This window comes from Oncorhynchus keta, chromosome 19, assembly GCF_023373465.1.
Source record: "Oncorhynchus keta strain PuntledgeMale-10-30-2019 chromosome 19, Oket_V2, whole genome shotgun sequence".
NCBI lineage: Eukaryota > Metazoa > Chordata > Actinopteri > Salmoniformes > Salmonidae > Oncorhynchus > Oncorhynchus keta.
The window spans coordinates 20,069,031-20,087,182 of NC_068439.1; the positions used below are offsets into that span (position 1 = coordinate 20,069,031).

At 46.5% G+C, this 18,152-nt stretch overlaps 1 protein-coding gene and 1 long non-coding RNA gene across 12 annotated transcripts in view; both read right to left on the reverse strand.

The window, feature by feature from the left end:
- LOC118397642 (engulfment and cell motility protein 1-like) overlaps positions 1 to 18,152 on the reverse strand; it is a 241,656-nt gene that overhangs the window by 49,780 nt on the left and 173,724 nt on the right. The window contains exon 1 of one of the 5 annotated variants that reach the window (XM_052469994.1): positions 3,193 to 3,367. The exons of the other annotated variants lie outside the window; for them this stretch is intronic. The gene's annotated coding sequence lies outside the window, so the exon portion shown is untranslated. Of the gene's footprint in view, positions 1 to 3,192; positions 3,368 to 18,152 lie in introns of those variants that run through there. 5 annotated transcript variants of the gene reach the window in all.
- LOC127909295 (uncharacterized) lies at positions 8,063 to 14,663 on the reverse strand. 7 transcript variants are annotated; one of them, XR_008070646.1, is made up of 4 exons: positions 14,317 to 14,663; positions 13,158 to 14,282; positions 12,342 to 13,120; positions 9,339 to 10,079 (listed from the first exon to the last, which is right to left on the reverse strand). It is a non-coding gene; the product is annotated as an uncharacterized LOC127909295 (long non-coding RNA). The 7 variants fall into 7 exon arrangements; XR_008070647.1 differs by having other exon boundaries at positions 13,158 to 13,892; positions 13,930 to 14,663; XR_008070648.1 differs by having other exon boundaries at positions 9,339 to 9,935; positions 9,976 to 10,079; positions 13,158 to 14,663.

Consider the following 18,152-nt stretch of genomic DNA (forward strand, 5'->3'; position numbering starts at 1 on the left):
CCTGGCCATAGACCCAAAATATCAATGTTTTGTTACCCCGAGCCACTTAGTTATCACTTTTGCCTTATGTCAAGGTGCTCCATCATGCTGGAAAAGGCATTGTTCATCACCAAACTGTTCCTGGATGGTTGGGAGAAGTTGCACTCGGAGGATGTGTTGGTACCATTCTTTATTCATGGCTGTGTTCTTAGGCAGGATTGTGAGTGAGCCCACTCCCTTGGCTGAGAAGCTACCCCCACACATGAATGGTCTCAGGATGCTTTACTGTTGGCATGACACAGGACTGATGGTAGCGCTCACCTTGTCTTTTCCAGACAAGCTTTTCCAGATGCCCCAAGCAATCAGAAACGGGATTCATCAGAGAAAATGACTTTACCCCAGTCTTCAGCAGTCCAATCCATGTACCTTTTGCAGAATATCAGTATGTCCCTGATGTTTTTCTGGAGAGAAGTGGCTTCTTTGTTGCCCTTCTTGACACCAGGCCATCCTCCAAAAGTCTTCGCCTCACTGTGCATGCAGAGGCACTCACAACTGCCTGCTGCCATTCCTGAGCAAGCTCTGTACTGGTGGTGCCCCGATCCCGTAGCTGAATCAACTTTAGGAGACGATCCTGGCGCTTGCTGGACTTTCTTGGGCGCCCTGAAGCCTTCACAACAATTGAACCGCTCTCCTTGAAGTCTTGATGATCCGATAAATGGTTGATTTAGGTGCAGTCTTACTAGCAGCAATATCCTTGCCTGTGAAGCCCTTTTTGTGCAAATCAATGATGATGGTACGTGTTTCCTTGCAGGTAACCATGGTTGACAGAGGAAGAACAATGATTCCAAGCACCACCCTCCTTATGAAGCTTCCAGTCTGTTATTCGAACTCAATCAGCATGACAGAGTGATCTCCAGCCTTGTCCTCGTCAACACTCACACCTGTGTTAACGAGAGAATCACTGACATGATGTCAGCTGGTCCTTTTGTGGCAGGGCTGAAATGCAGTTGAAATGTTTTTGGGGGATTCAGTTCATTTGCATGGCAAAGAGGGACTTTGCAATTAATTACAATTCATCTGATCACTCTTCATAACATTCTGGAGTATATGCAGATTGCCATCATAGAAACTAAGGCAGCAGACTGTGAAAATGTATATTTGTGTCATTCTCAACACTTTTGGCCACGACTGTACAGATACCATCACACCTTGATCAACAAAGTCCATTTGATGTCACAAAGCTATCCAGTACTTTCAAAATATCCTCTCCTGTTGTCCTGGATTCCAGAAGAGGATGTATTTCTTAATTGATGCCCCATAAACGTAACGGACATATACCAGGAGCTGTGCCAGGCCAATCATGTCTGTTGACTCATCCAGCTGTAACGCATAGATTTCACTGGCTTCTATGTGAAGCAGTAATTATTTCAAAACATCTCCTGCCACGTCACTGATGCGTCGTGAAACAGTGTTGTTTGATGAAGTCATTGTCTATAGTTCTTGGCCTTCTCCCCCAGCATTGTCCCAGCCATATCCGTGTCAGCAGGAATAATTAAGTCCTCCACAATAGTATGAGGCTTGCCTGTCCCAGCCACTCAGTAACTCACCATATAAGACGCTTCTAGCCCATTCTTATTAATGTATCTGTAGCTTTTATACATGTCTTACTACTCGAAAGTCGTCTTAATTCTTGCTCAAAAAACTCCTGTGGCTTATTTTTCAAATTGTCATATTTTGTTTCTAAATGTCTGCACACGAGTGGTTTCCCGCGAGAGACTAACAGTTAATGTGATTGGATGTTAATTATTTGACTAGGTTACCTGTATTTGACATTGTGTTGTTATTTCGCTGAACACGAGATGGTTACATTTTATTTTTGGAAGTGAAATGAGGCTACTCAGGTGAGAAAAAAACCTCACCCAAATGTATAGCCCCATTGGGAAATATAAATGGACTGTTTTAAAAATGTGAAGAAAAACAAATATAAAAAATATAAATATATATGCGCAATGCCCGTTGGGGGTATGCCAAATAAAAATGTGATTCACATTAAAAAAAAATTACACATTTTTTACAAAAATAAATAAATATATATTTTAAAATGTGAATCACATTTTTATTTGGCATACCCCCAACGGCATTGCGCATACCCTCCAGTTTGGGAATACCTGTTCTTGACAAAGCAGATTATCCCCGGGGTAGCTATAGCTACAGTAACCATGGCAAAGACAATCATCTTGTTGTTTTATATTGCTACAGTATATAGCTCTGAAAATTACAATTGGCTCAGAACAGGGCAGTACGGCTGGCCCTTAAATGTACACGGAGAGCTTACATTAATCATATGCATGTACATCTCTCATGGCTCACAGTGGAGGAGAGATTGACTTCATCACTACTTGTTTTTGTAAGAAGTATTGACATGCTGAATGCACGAGGTGTCTGTTTAAACTACTAGCACACAGCTTGGACACTCATGCACACCCCACAAGACATGCCACAAGATGTGTGGTAGTAGAGTAGTGGCCTAAGGGAACACAATGTGTTGTGAAAAGTGTTATAAAATGTAATGTCATGTATTTTAAATTGTATATAACTGTCATAATGTTTGCCTTGGCAGCAGCTAATGGGAATCCGTAATAAATACAATACAAATGAACATCTGTCCATGGCAATGTTAGACATGAAATGTGTGCATTATTTAAACATACTAACACATATGGCATTTATAATTTGCTAGCCAAGGCAAATATGGTGGATAGCAGTGGTCCATTCCTCCATTGGTAGGAAAGTGGGTAGTAGTATACAATGCTAAACCTTATTCACAATGTGTACTATCGCCACCACTTCCCTCTGCTTTGTCTGTGTTCACAAAGACAGCTTCAGACTGGGCTTTAGGCTCTGTGTTTGCTGAGATTGGGAGGCTTTTAATCACAAGGCTGAGATGGGCTGCTCTAACCTGATTATGCCTCACAGAGTCGCACACACGCATACACACACACACACTACCCAGCACTGCCCCATCTGTCCTATGAGCATTGCTCTGCTACTCTCCACTCTTCTCCGCAGCCAAGCAACAACAAACAACCCCCTCCCCTGCTCCTCCTTTTCCCTCTCTCCATCCCTCCATTCTAATCAGCAGCCCCTGCAGCCTCCTTCACTCTCTTCTCTCAAGAGGTGGATAAAGCATGTCAGCCAGTGTCTTGTACTTACCTGTAATTGTCACCTCCATGGCTGCTGCTGCCACGCTGTGCTTCATAATGACTGACAGCAGAACCTCGACTGCACCGAGATGAGAGGAGCAGCTAAAGAGTTGAGAGGAAGCAAAGAACAGAGGGATAGAGAGGGAAGCAAAGAACAGAGGGAAAGAGAGAGAGAGGCAATGGCAGATGGTCCCCTGGTAGAGTGATAGAGCGATGCTAACGGTTGCTAACGGAGCTGGCTGGGCTCTAGCCACAGGCGTGAGGTGCGTTGTCGTGGCGATTGTGGTCAAGGAGGGCGCCGCTCGTCCTCCTGCCTGCCTGCCTCACAAGATCTACCTCCTCTCTGCTGCCAGTCTGGGAGGATCACCAGGCAGCCCCGCTTATGTTGATCTCAGCATTTAAGCCCGATTGGATGCACGCCACGGTGGTATCAGCCAATAGACTGGCAGCTGGGGATCACATGGGCTGTGGTGGTGTGTGTGTGTGTGGAGGGGGGGGAGGAGAATGAGTTAGAGCCTCTACATCAGTACTATTCTGCATGGATGCACAGAGCTGGAGGTTTTCTAGTCGCGGGGCGCAGCAAGCCCCTCATCACAGACAGCCGTTTGGATAAAGAGACACAGGGCATTACCATAGACACAGTCACACACGCATAGACACAGTCACAGAAATAGACACACACACACACACACCAGCATGCAGGAACACACACAGACACAGTGAGAGAAGAGAAGCGCCTCCATCTTGCCAAAGTGGAGCCAGTGCAGTGCAGCGGTGGCAATTGGAGTGGGGTTGCTATGGAAACAGAGGAAACTGTTGCCTGTCCGTTCTGTTGGTCAGAGTGGAGAAAGAGTAGAGTAGAGAGTAGAGAGTAGAGTAGAATAGAGAGTAGAGTAGAGTAGAGTAGAGTAGAGTAGAGTAGAGTAGAGTAGAGTAGAGAGTACAATACAGAGTGGAGGAGAGAATAGTCAAGAGTAGAGTTGAGAGTAGAGTAAAGAGTATACTAAAGAGTAGAGTAGAGAGTATACTAAAGAGTACAGTAGAGAGTAGACTAAAGAGTACAGTAGAGAGTAGACTAAAGAGTAGAGTAGACTAAACAGTACAGTAGAGAGTAGACTAAAGAGTAGAGTAGAGAGTATAGAGTAAAGAGTAGAGTAGAGAGTTAAGAGTAGAGTGTATACTAAAGACTAGAAAGGAAAGAGTAGAGTATAGTAAAGAGTCGTGTAGAAAGTAAAGAGTAGAGAGCAGAGTAGGGAGTAGAGTAGAGAGTATAGAGTAGAGTGTAGAGTAGAGAGTATAGAGTAGAGTGTAGAGAGTAAAGGGTAGAATGTAGAGTAGAGAATATAGAGTAGAGGGTGTAGAGTTGAGTAAAGAGTAGAGTAAAGAGTAGTGTAGAGTAGAGTGGCGAGTAGAGAGCAGAGTAGAGTGGAGAGTATAGAGTAACGAGTAGAGTGTAGAGTAGAGAGTAACGAGTAGAGTGTAGAGTGTAGAGAGTAGAGTGTAGAGTAGAGTGTAGAGTGGAGAGTATAGTGTAGAGTAGAGAGTAGAGAGTAGAGTGTGGAGTAGAGTGGAGAGTATAGAGTAACGAGTAGAGAGTATAGAGTAAAGAGTAGAGAGTAGAGTGTAGAGTAGAGAATATAGAGTAGAGTGTAGAGTAGAGAGTAGAGTGTAGAGTAGAGTGGAGAGTAAAGAGTAGAGTAGAGAGTATAGAGTAAAGAGTAGAGTAGAGAGTATAGAGTATAGAGTAGAGTGTAGAGTAGAGAGTAGAGTAGAGAGTAGAGAGTATATAGAGTAGAGAGTAAAGAGTATATAGAGTAGAGAGTAAAGAGTAGAGAGCATATAGAGTAAAGAGTAGAGAGTATATAGAGTAGAGAGTAAAGAGTAGAGAGTATATAGAGTAAAGAGTAGAGAGAATATAGAGTAAAGAGGAGAGAGTAGAGTAAAGAGTAGAGAGTAGAGTAAAGAGTAGAGATTCGAGTAGAGAGTAAAGAGTAGAGTAAAGAGTAGAGTAGAGAGTAAAGAGTAGAGTAGAGTGTAGAGTAAAGAGTAGAGTAGAGAGTAAAGAGTAGAGTAAAGAGTAGAGTGTAGAGTAAAGAGTAGAGTGTAGAATAAATAGTAGTGTAGAGTAGAGAGTAGAGTGTAGAGTAAAGAGTAGAGTGTAGAGTAAAGAGTAGAGTAGAGAGTAGAGTAAAGAGTAGAGTAAAGAGTAGAGTAAAGAGTAAAGAGTAGAGTGTAGAGTAGAGTAAAGAGTAGAGAGTAGAGTGTACAGTAGAGTAGAGAGTAGAGAGTAGGGTAGAGTAAAGAGTAGAGTAAAGAGTGTACAGTAGAGTAGAGAGTATAGAGTAAATAGAGTAGAGTAAAGAGTAGAGAGTAGAGTAGAGTGTAGAGAGTAAAGAGTAGAGTAAAGAGTAGAGTGTAGAGTAAAGAGTAGAGTAAAGAGTAGAGTGTAGAGTAGAGAGTAGAGTAGAGTGTACAGTAGAGTGTATAGAGTAGAGTAGAGTAGAGAGTAGAGTAGAGTAAAGAGTACAGTAGAGTAGAGAGTAAATAGAGTAGAGTAGAGAGTAAAGAGTAGAGTGTAGAGTAGAGAGTAGAGTAAAGAGTAGAGTGTACAGTAGAGTGTATAGAGTAGAGTAGAGTAGAGAGTAGAGTAGAGTAAAGAGTGTACAGTAGAGTAGAGAGTAAATAGAGTAGAGTAGAGAGTAAAGAGTAGAGTGTAGAGAGTAAAGAGTAGAGTAAAGAGTAGAGTGTAGAGTAAAGAGTAGAGTGTAGAGTAGAGAGTAAAGAGTAGAGAGTAGAGTAAAGAGTAGTGTACAGTAGAGTGTATAGAGTAGAATAGAGTAGAGTAAAGAGTAGAGTAAAGAGTAGAGTAAAGAGTAGAGTAAAGAGTGTACAGTAGAGTAGAGAGTATAGAGTAAGTAGAGTAGAGAGTATAGAGTAAAGAGTAGAGTGTAGAGAGTAGACTAAAGAGTAGACTAAAGAGTAGAGTAAAGAGTAGACTAAAGAGTAGAGTAAAGAGTAGAGTAAAGAGTAGAGTGTACAGTAGAGTGTATTGAGTAAAGAGTAGAGTGTAGAGAGCAAAGAGTAGACTAAAGAGTAGAGTAGAGAGTAGACTAGAGAAGAGAGTAGACTAAAGAGCAGACTAGAGAAGAGAGTAGACTAAAGAGTAGACTAGAGAAGAGAGTAGACTAGAGAGTAGACTAGAGAAGAGAGTAGAGTAGGATGGGATATGGTTGTGTTACCTTTTAGATCTGATATCAAAATCTGGTCTTGATGGAAAAGAAGATTCTGATTTAAAAAGACATCTATTTAAAAAAAGAATATGAAAGCGTGAAACCCTTGCCTGTCTTTGTAAGGCAACCTCACATTCACAACAGACACAACTAATCAATACAATCATTGTTATGATAATTATTGGGTGAGACTGCTGCTTGTGGGTTCTGCTACAGGGAACATGCATACTGGGTTCTGCTATAGGGAGCATGCATACTGGGTTCTGCTATAAGGAGCATGCATACTGGGTTCTGCTATAGGGAGCATGCATACTGGGTTCTGCTATAGGGAGCATGCATACTGGGTTCTGCTATAGGGAACATGCATACTGGGTTCTGCTATAGGGAACATGCATACTGGGTTCTGCTATAGGGAGCATGCATACTGGGTTCTGCTATAGGGAACATGCATACTGGGTTCTGCTATAGGGAACATGCATACTGGGTTCTGCTATAAGGAGCATGCATACTGGGTTCTGCTATAGGGAGCATGCATACTGGGTTCTGCTATAGGGAGCATGCATACTGGGTTCTGCTATAGGGAGCATGCATACTGGGTTCTGCTATAAGGAGCATGCATACTGGGTTCTGCTATAGGGAGCATGCATACTGGGTTCTGCTATAGGGAGCATGCATACTGGGTTCTGCTATAGGGAACATGCATACTGGGTTCTGCTATAAGGAGCATGCATACTGGGTTCTGCTATAGGGAGCATGCATACTGGGTTCTGCTACAGGGAACATGCATACTGGGTTCTGCTATAGGGAGCATGCATACTGGGTTCTGCTATAGGGAGCATGCATACTGGGTTCTGCTATAGGGAGCATGCATACTGGGTTCTGCTATAGGGAGCATGCATACTGGGTTCTGCTATAGGGAACATGCATACTGGGTTCTGCTATAGGGAACATGCATACTGGGTTCTGCTACAGGGAACATGCATACTGGGTTCTGCTATAGGGAGCATGCATACTGGGTTCTGCTATAGGGAACATGCATACTGGGTTCTGCTACAGGGAACATGCATACTGGGTTCTGCTATAGGGAGCATGCATACTGGGTTCTGCTATAGGGAACATGCATACTGCTCTAGTCTATGCCTTCTATGACCCACAGACAAACCATGGATGTCACCCATGGTCAAATGATTACACAAGACAAACAGAAGGGCCATGTCCAGAATGACCATCGGTAACACGTTCCATCTCTAGATAGAACTCTGCGCTGCTCCACATGTTTCTGTGTCATAAGGATGACTATAGCCATATGTGCTGATGGGTACATTGTGACTGTTCTCCAGTCTGGCACAGCAGCAGGCCTCTCTTTCTCTCCTCCTCCTTAGTGACAGTTTCCTCTCCTCATCAGTGACAGTCTTCTCCTCTCTACCACCTCCCCTCCTCATCAGTGATAGTCTCCTCCTCTCTACCACCTCCCATCCTCATCATTGACAGTATTCTCCTCTCTACCACCGCTCCTCCTCATCAGTGACAGTCCTCTCCTCTCTACCACCTCTCCTCCTCAGTGAGAGTCTCCTCTCTACCACCTCTCCTCCTCATCAGTGACAGTCTTCTCCTCTCTACCACCTTTCCTCCTCATCAGGGACAGTCTCCTCCTCTCTACCACCTCTCCTCCTCAGTGAGAGTCTCCTCTCTACCACCTCTCCTCCTCATCAGTGACAGTCTTCTCCTCTCTACCACCTCTCCTTCTCATCAGTGACAGTCTCCTCTCTACCACCTCTCCCTTTCATCAGTGACAGTCTCCTCCTCTCTACCACCTCTCCTCCTCATCAGTGACAGTCTACTCCTCTCTACCACCTCTCCTCCTCATCAGTGACAGTCTTCTCCTCTCTACCACCTCTCCTCCTCATCAGTGACAGTCACCTCCACTCTACCACCTCTCCTCCTCAGTGAGAGTCTCCTCTCTACCACCTCTCCTCCTCATCATTGACAGTCTCCACTCTACCACCTCTCTTCCTCATAAGGGATTGTCTCCTCCTCTCTACCACCTCTCCTCCTCATCAGTGACAGTCTTCTCCCCTCTACCACCTCTCCTCCTCATCAGTGACATTCTCCTCTATACCACCTCTCCTCCTCATCAGGGACAGTCTCCTCCTCTCTACCACATCTCCTCCTCATAATTGACAGTCTCCTCTCTACCACCTCTCCTCCTCATAATTGACAGTCTCCACTCTACCACCTCTCCTCCTCATCAGGGATAGTCTCCTCCTCTCTACCACCGCTCCTCCTCATCAGTGACAGTCCTCTCCTCTCTACCACCTCTCCTCCTCAGTGAGAGTCTCCTCTCTACCACCTCTCCTCCTCATCAGTGATAGTCTTCTCCTCTCTACCACCTTTCCTCCTCATCAGGGACAGTCGCCTCCTCTCTACCACCTCTCCTTCTCATCAGTGACAGTCTCCTCCTCTCTACCACCTCATCAGTGACAGTCTTCTTTCTACCACCTCATCAGTGACAGTCTCCTCCTCTCTACCACCTCTCCTCCTCATCAGTGTCAGTATCCTCCTCTCTACCACTTCATCAGTGACAGTCTTCTCTCTACCACCTCTCCTCCTCATCAGTGACAGTCTCCTCTATACCACCTCTCCTCCTCATCAGTGACAGTCTCCTCAGTGAGAGTCTCCTCTCCACCACATCTCCTACTCATCATTGACAGTCTCCTTTCGACCACCTCTCCTCCTCATCAGTGACAGTCTCATCCTCTCTACCAACTCTCCTCATCAGTGACAGTCTCCTCTATACCACCTCTCCTCCTCATCAGTGACAGTCTCCTCTCTTCCACATCTCCTCCTCAGTGAGAGTCTCCTCTCCACCACCTCTCCTCCTCATCAGGGACAGTCTCCTCCTCTCTACCACCTCATCAGTGACAGTCTCCTCTCTACCACCTCTCCTCCTCATCAGTGACAGTCTCCTCCACTCTACCATCTCTCCTCCTCATCAGTGACAGTCACCTCCTCTCTACCACCTCTCCACCTCATCAGTGATAGTCTTCTCCTCTCTACCACCTTTCCTCCTCATCAGGGACAGTCTCCTCCTCTCTACCACCTCTCCTCCTCATCAGTGACAGTCTCCTCCTCTCTACCACCTATCCTCCTCATCTGTGACACATCTCTTCTTCAGTGACAGTCTCCTCCTCTCTACCACCTCTCCTCCTCATCAGTGACAGTCTCCTCTCTACCACCTCATCAGTGACAGTCTCCTCCTCTCTACCACCTCTCCTTATCATCAGTGACAGTCTCCTCCTCTCTACCATCTCTCCTCATCAGTGACAGTCACCTCTCTACCACCTCATCAGTGACTGTCTGCTCCTCTCTACCATCTCTCCTCCTCATCAGTGACTGTCTGCTCCTCTCGACCACATCTCCTCCTCATCAGTGACAGTCTCCTCCTCTCTACCACCTCAGTGACAGTCTTCTCCTCTCTACCACCTCTCTTCCTCATCAGGGATAGTCTCCCCCTCTCTACCAACTCTCCTCCTCATCAGTGACAGTCTTCTCCTCTCTACCACCTCTCCTCCTCATCAGTGACAGTCTCCTCCTCTCTACCACCTCATCAGTGACAGTCTTCTCCTCTCTACCACCTCATCAGTGACAGTCTCCTCCTCTCTACCACCTCTCCTCCTCATCAGTGAGTCTCCTCTCTACCACCTCTCCTCCTCATAATTGACAGTCTCAACTCTGCCACCTCTCCTCATCATCAGGGATAGTCTCCTCTCTACCACCTCTCATCCTCATCAGTGACAGTCTCCTCTCCACCACTTCTCCTCCTCAAGAGTGACAGTCTTCTCCTCTCTACCACCGCTCCTCCTGATCAGTGACAGTCTACTCTCTACCACCTCTCCACCTCATCAGTGACAGTCTACTCCTCTCTAGCACCTCTCCTTCTCATCAGTGACAGTCTCCTCCTCTCCACCACTTCTCCTCCTCAAGAGTGACAGTCTTCTCCTCTCTACCACCGCTCCTCCTGATCAGTGACAGTCTACTCTCTACCACCGCTCCTCCTGATCAGTGACAGTCTACTCTCTACCACCTCTCCACCTCATCAGTGACAGTATACTCCTCTCTAGCACCTCTCCTTCTCATCAGTGACAGTCTCCTCCTCTCTACCACCTCTCCTCCTCATCAGTGACAGTCTCCTCCTCTCTACCACCTCTCCTCCTCATCAGTGAGTCTCCTCTCTACCACCTCTCCTCCTCATAATTGACAGTCTCCTCTCTACCACCTCTCCTCCTCATAATTGACAGTCTCCACTCTACCACCTCTCCTCCTCATCAGGGATAGTCTCCTCCTCTCTACCACCGCTCCTCCTCATCAGTGACAGTCCTCTCCTCTCTACCACCTCTCCTCCTCAGTGAGAGTCTCCTCTCTACCACCTCTCCTCCTCATCAGTGATAGTCTTCTCCTCTCTACCACCTTTACTCCTCATCAGGGACAGTCGCCTCCTCTCTACCACCTCTCCTTCTCATCAGTGACAGTCTCCTCCTCTCTACCACCTCATCAGTGACAGTCTTCTTTCTACCACCTCATCAGTGACAGTCTCCTCCTCTCTACCACCTCTCCTCCTCATCAGTGTCAGTATCCTCCTCTCTACCACTTCATCAGTGACAGTCTTCTCTCTACCACCTCTCCTCCTCATCAGTGACAGTCTCCTCTATACCACCTCTCCTCCTCATCAGTGACAGTCTCCTCCTCAGTGAGAGTCTCCTCTCCACCACATCTCCTACTCATCATTGACAGTCTCCTTTCGACCACCTCTCCTCCTCATCAGTGACAGTCTCATCCTCTCTACCAACTCTCCTCATCAGTGACAGTCTCCTCTATACCACCTCTCCTCCTCATCAGTGACAGTCTCCTCCTCTCTTCCACATCTCCTCCTCAGTGAGAGTCTCCTCTCCACCACCTCTCCTCCTCATCAGGGACAGTCTCCTCCTCTCTACCACATCTCCTCCTCAGTGACAGTCTCCTCTCTACCACCTCTCCTCCTCATCAGTGACAGTCTCCTCCACTCTACCATCTCTCCTCCTCATCAGTGACAGTCTTCTCCTCTCTACCACCTAATCAGTGACAGTCTCCTCTCTACCACCTCATCAGTGACAGTCTTCTCCTCTCTACCACCTCTCCTCCTCATCAGTGACAGTCTCCTCCACTCTACCATCTCTCCTCCTCATCAGTGACAGTCACCTCCTCTCTACCACCTCTCCACCTCATCAGTGATAGTCTTCTCCTCTCTACCACCTTTCCTCCTCATCAGGGACAGTCTCCTCTCTACCACCTCTCCTCCTCATCTGTGACACATCTCTTCTTCAGTGACAGTCTCCTCCTCTCTACCACCTCTCCTCCTCATCAGTGACGGTCTCCTCTCTACCACCTCATCAGTGACAGTCTCCTCCTCTCTACCATCTCTCCTCCTCATCAGTGACTGTCTGCTCCTCTCGACCACATCTCCTCCTCATCAGTGACAGTCTCCTCCTCTCTACCACCTCAGTGACAGTCTTCTCCTCTCTACCACCTCTCTTCCTCATCAGGGATAGTCTCCCCCTCTCTACCATCTCTCCTCATCAGTGACAGTCACCTCTCTACCACCTCATCAGTGACTGTCTGCTCCTCTCTACCATCTCTCCTCCTCATCAGTGACTGTCTGCTCCTCTCGACCACATCTCCTCCTCATCAGTGACAGTCTCCTCCTCTCTACCACCTCAGTGACAGTCTTCTCCTCTCTACCACCTCTCTTCCTCATCAGGGATAGTCTCCCCTCTCTACCAACTCTCCTCCTCATCAGTGACAGTCTCCTCCTCTCTACCACCTCATCAGTGACAGTCTTCTCCTCTCTACCACCTCTCCTCCTCATCAGTGACAGTCTCCTCCTCTCTACCACCTCATCAGTGACAGTCTTCTCCTCTCTACCACCTCATCAGTGACAGTCTCCTCCTCTCTACCACCTCTCCTCCTCATCAGTGAGTCTCCTCTCTACCACCTCTCCTCCTCATAATTGACAGTCTCAACTCTGCCACCTCTCCTCATCATCAGGGATAGTCTCCTCCTCTCTACCACCTCTCATCCTCATCAGTGACAGTCTCCTCTCCACCACTTCTCCTCCTCAAGAGTGACAGTCTTCTCCTCTCTACCACCGCTCCTCCTGATCAGTGACAGTCTACTCTCTACCACCTCATCAGTGACAGTCTACTCCTCTCTAGCACCTCCTTCTCATCAGTGACAGTCTCCTCCTCTCCACCACTTCTCCTCCTCAAAAGTGACAGTCTTCTCTCTACCACCGCTCCTCCTGATCAGTGACAGTCTACTCTCTACCACCTCTCCTCCTCATCAGTGACAGTCTCCTCTCCACCACTTCTCCTCCTCAAGAGTGACAGTCTTCTCCTCTCTACCACCGCTCCTCCTGATCAGTGACAGTCTACTCTCTACCACCTCTCCACCTCATCAGTGACAGTCTACTCCTCTCTAGCACCTCTCCTTCTCATCAGTGACAGTCTCCTCCTCTCTACCACCTCTCCTCCTCATCAGTGACAGTCTCCTCCTCTCTGCCACATCTCTTCTTCATCAGTGACAGTCACCTCTCTACCAAATCTCCTCCTCATCAGTGACAGTCTTCTCTCTACCACCTCTCCTCATCAGTGACAGTCTCCTCCTCTCTGCCACCTCTCCTCCTCATCAGTGACAGTCTCCTCTCTACCACCTCTCCTCCTCATCAGTGACAGTCTCCTCTCTGCCACCTCTCCTCCTCATCAGTGACAGTCTCCTCTCTACCACCTCTCCTCTCCTCATCAGTGACACATCTCTTCTTCAGTGACAGTCTCCTCCTCTCTACCACCTCTCCTCTCCTCATCAGTGACACATCTCTTCTTCAGTGACAGTCTCCTCCTCTCTACCACCTCTCCTCCTCATCAGTGACAGTCACCTCTCTACCACCTCTCCTCCTCATCAGTGACACATCTCTTCTTCATCAGTGACAGTCACCTCCTCTCTACCACCTCATCAGTGACAGTCTCCTCTCTACCACCTTTCCTCCTCATCAGTGACAGTCTCCTCCTCTCTACCACCTATCCTCCTCATCGGGGACAGTCTCCTCTTCTCTTCCTCCTCAGTGAGACACTCCTCCCCTCATCAGTGACAGTCTCCTCCTCTCTACCACCTCTCCTCCTCATCAGTGACACATCTCTTCAGTGACAGTCACCTCTCTACCACCTCATCAGTGACAGTCTCCTCCTCTCTACCACCTCTCATCCTCATCAGTGACAGTCTCCTCCTCTCTACCATCTCTCCTTCTCATCAGTGACAGTCTCCCCTCTACCACCTCTCTTCCTCATCAGGGATAGTCTCCTCCTCTCTACCACCTCTCATCCTCATCAGTGACCGTCTCTTCCGCTCTACCACCTCTCCTTCTCATCAGTGACAGTCTCCTCTCTACCACCTCTCCTCCTCATCAGTGACAGTCTCCTCTCTACCACCTCTCCTCCTCATCAGTGACAGTCTCCTCTCTACCACCTCTCCTCCTCACCAGTGACAGTCTCCTCTCTGCCACCTCTCCTCCTCATCAGTGACAGTCTACTCTCTACCACCTCTCCACCTCATCAGTGACAGTCTACTCCTCTCTAGCACCTCTCCTTCTCATCAGTGACAGTCTCCTCCTCTCTACCACCTATCATCCTCATCTGTGACACATCTTTTCTTCAGTGACAGTCTTCTCCTCTCTACCACCTCATCAGTGACAGTCTCCTCTCTGCCACATCTCTTCTTCATCAGTGACAGTCACCTCTCTACCAACTCTCCTCCTCATCAGTGACAGTCTCCTCTCTACCAACTCTCCTCATCAGTGACAGTCTCCTCTATACCACCTCATCAGTGACAGTCTCCCCTCTACCACCTCTCCTCCTCATCATTGACAGTCTCCTCTCTACCACCTCTCTTCCTCATCAGGGATAGTCTCCTCTCTACCACCTCTCATCCTCATCAGTGACCGTCTCTTCCGCTCTACCACCTCTCCTCCTCATTAGTGACAGTCTCCTCTATATCACGTCTCCTTCTCATCAGTGACAGTCCCCTCTCTACCACCTCTCCTCCTCATCAGTGACGGTCTCCTCCTCTCTGCCACCTCTCCTCCTCATCAGTGACAGTCTCCTCCTCTCTCCCACCTCTCCTCCTCATCAGTGACACATCTCTTCTTCAGTGACAGTCACCTCTCTACCACCTCTCCTCATCAGTGACAGTCTCCTCCTCTCTACCACCTCTCATCTTCATCAGTGACAGTCTCCTCTATACCACCTCTCCTCCTCAGTCAGTCTCACCTCTACCACCTCTCCTTCTCATCAGTGACAGTCCCCTCTCTACCACCTCTCCTCCTCATCAGTGACAGTCTTCTCCTCTCTACCACCTCTCCTCCTCATTAGTGACAGTCTCCTCTATACCACATGTCCTCCTCATCAGGGACAGTCTCCTCCTCTCTACCACCTCTCCTCATCAGTGACGGTCTCCTCTCTACCACCACTCCTCCTCATCAGTGACAGTCACCTCTCTTCCACCTCTCCTCCTCATCAGTGACACATCTCTTCATCAGTGACAGTCACCTCTCTACCACCTCATCAGTGACAGTCTCCTCTACCACCTCTCCTCCTCATCAGGGACAGTCTCCTCTTCTCTTCCTCCTCAGTGAGACACTCCTCCCCTCATCAGTGACAGTCTCCTCCTCTCTTCCTCTTCTCCTCCTCCGCTCTCCCTCTCCTCCTCTGCTAGATACTCTCCTCTTCCTCAGTGAGACAGTCTCCTCCTCTCTTCCTCTGTGAGACCAGGCACGTGTACAGATAAGGCCCTTTCTGTACAGGGAACAGGCCATTTCCCCCCCCAGTATCCAAAGTGCCCTTTTGGGTGGTGGAATAATTTCCCCAAAAACATGTATCCTTTTTCTGGGTCATTGCTGTTCTAAACCCACTGCCTACAAGTTGTGGTTAAATTCACCCGCCCCAGACTAATCTAGTAATACAGATAGCCATTTTGTCAACTGTAACATATGGAAGCCTAAGGATTCTGCTGAATAACAACATTATTAGTAATCATCAGTGATTACCATGCTTTCTTTACTGGCTTATTTAGGGAATGGTAAGCTATAGTAAAGTATTTATATTTATTATGGATCCCCATTAGCTGCTGCTCTTCCTGGGGTCTTGCAAAATAAAGGCAGTTATACAATTTATAACATTACAATACATTCACAACAGATTTCACAACACATTAAGTGTGTGCCCTCAGGCCCCTACTCTACTACCACATATCTACAACACAAAATCCATGTGTACGTGTGTGTACAGTGCGTATGTTATCATGTGTGTGTATGCATGTTCTGTGCCTGTTTGTGTTGCTTCACAGTCCCCACTGTACCAAAGGTGTATTTGTATCTTTTTAAAAAACCTCTAGTGACTCCCAAATCCGCATGCGGGAGCGTAATCATCGCCTGAAACGAATTAGCATAACGCAGCAGACATAAATATCCCTAGAAAATATTCATATTCATGAAAATCACAAATGAAATATATTGAGACACAGCTTAGCCTTTTGTTAATCACCCTGTCATCTCAGATTTTCAAAATATGCTTTACAGCCAACGCTAGACAAGCATTTGTGTAAGTTTATCATAGCCTAGCATAGCATTATGCCTTGCTAGCAGCAGGCAACCTTGTCACGGAAATCAGAAAAGCAATCAAATTAAATAGTTTACCTTTGATGAACTTCGGATGTTTTCACTCACGAGACTCCTAAGTAGATAGCCAAAGTTCATTTTTTCCCAAAATATTATTTTTGTAGGCGAAACAGCTCCGTTTGTTCTTCACGCCTGAGAAATCACCCGGAAATTGCAGTCACCACAACGCCGAAAAATATGCCAAATTAGCTCCATAATATCGACAAACATGGCAAACGTTGTTTAGAATCCATCCTCAAGGTGTTTTTCTAATATCTATTCGATAATATATCCGTCGGGACAATTCGTTTTTCTCTAGGACCGATTGGAGTAATGGCTACCTCTGTATTTTACACGAGAATCATGTGACCACTTACGCAATGTGGCCGCCTACGGCTATTCTTCACAGAAATGCGTAAAACTACGTCACAATGCTGAAGACATCTTGGAGAATACTTAGAAAGTGTAAGCTCGTTGATGGTACATTCACAGCCAAATAGGGAGTCATTGGAACGCAGAGCTTTCAAAACCTTCCGCAGCGCTATCAAAACCTTGCTTTCAAAAGCACTTCCGGATTGGATTTTTTCTCAGGCTTTCGCCTGCAACATTAGTGCTGTTATACTCACAGACAATATCTTTACAGTTTTGGAAACGTTAGTGTTTTCTATCGAAAGCTGTCAATTATATGCATATTCTAGCATCTTTTCCTGACAAAATATCCTGTTTAAAACGGGAACGTTTTTTTCTCCCAAAAATGAAAATACTGCACCAAGAGGTTATTAAAAAAAAATCACATTTTACTGCTGGCATGAGTTACTTGATGTGGAATAGAGTTCCATGTAGTCATGGCTCTATGTAGTACTGTGTGCCTCCCATAGTCTGTTCTGGACTTGGGGACTGTGAAGAGACATCTGGTGACATGTCTTGTGGGGTATGCACTGGTGTCCGAGCTGTGTGCCAATAGTTCAAACAGACAGCTCGGTGCAGTCAACATGTCAATTACAAATACGGGATGTGATGAAGTCAATCTCTCCTCCACTTTCAGCCAGGAGAGATTGACATGCATATTATTCATTCCAGCTCTCTGTGTACATCTAAGAGCCAGTCGTGCTGCCCTGTTCTGAGCCAACGGCAAAGTCCCTCTTTGTGGTACCTGACCACACGACTGAACAGAAGTTCAGGTGCAACCAAACTAGGGCCTGTAGGACCTGCCTTGTTGATAGTGTTATTAAGAAGGCTTTATGGAGAACAGACTTCTCCCCATCTTAGCTACTGTTGTATCAACAGTTTACAATCCTGGGTTACTCAAAGCAGTTTAGTCACCTCAACTTTGCTCAATTTCAACATTATTTATTACAAGATTTAGTTGAGGTTTCGTGAATGATTTGTCACAAATACAATGCTTTTAGTTTTAAATATTTAGGACTAACTTATTCCTTGCCACCAATACTGAAACTAACTGCAGCTCTTTGTTAAGTGTTGAAGTGTTAAGTGTTGGCTTTACTCAAAGCCAGTGTGGCATGTCGTTAGTGAAGACTGAAAAAAGTAAGGGGACAATACAGCTGTCCTGGAGAATTCCTGATTCTACCTGGATTATGTTGAAGGCCATCCTCTGTGTTCTGTTAGACAGTTAACACTTCATCCACAATATAGCAGGGGGATGAAAAGCCATAACACATACGCTTTTCCAGCAGTAGACTATGATCGATAATGTCTAAAGCTGCACTGAAGTCGAACAAAACATCCCCCACAAATCTTTTATCATCAATTTCTCTCAGCCAATCATCAGTAATTTATGTAAGTGCTGTGCTTGTTGAATGTCCTTCCTTATAAGCGTACTGAAAGTCTGTGGTCAATTTGTTAACTTTAAAATAGCATGGTTTAATGGTTTAACACTTTTAAAACATTTTACATCATCCCAACGCCCCTGGGATAATCTACTTTTGCTGAAGCATTATGACAACCCAATGACACAATGGTAGGGATTAACTGAGCTGTGCT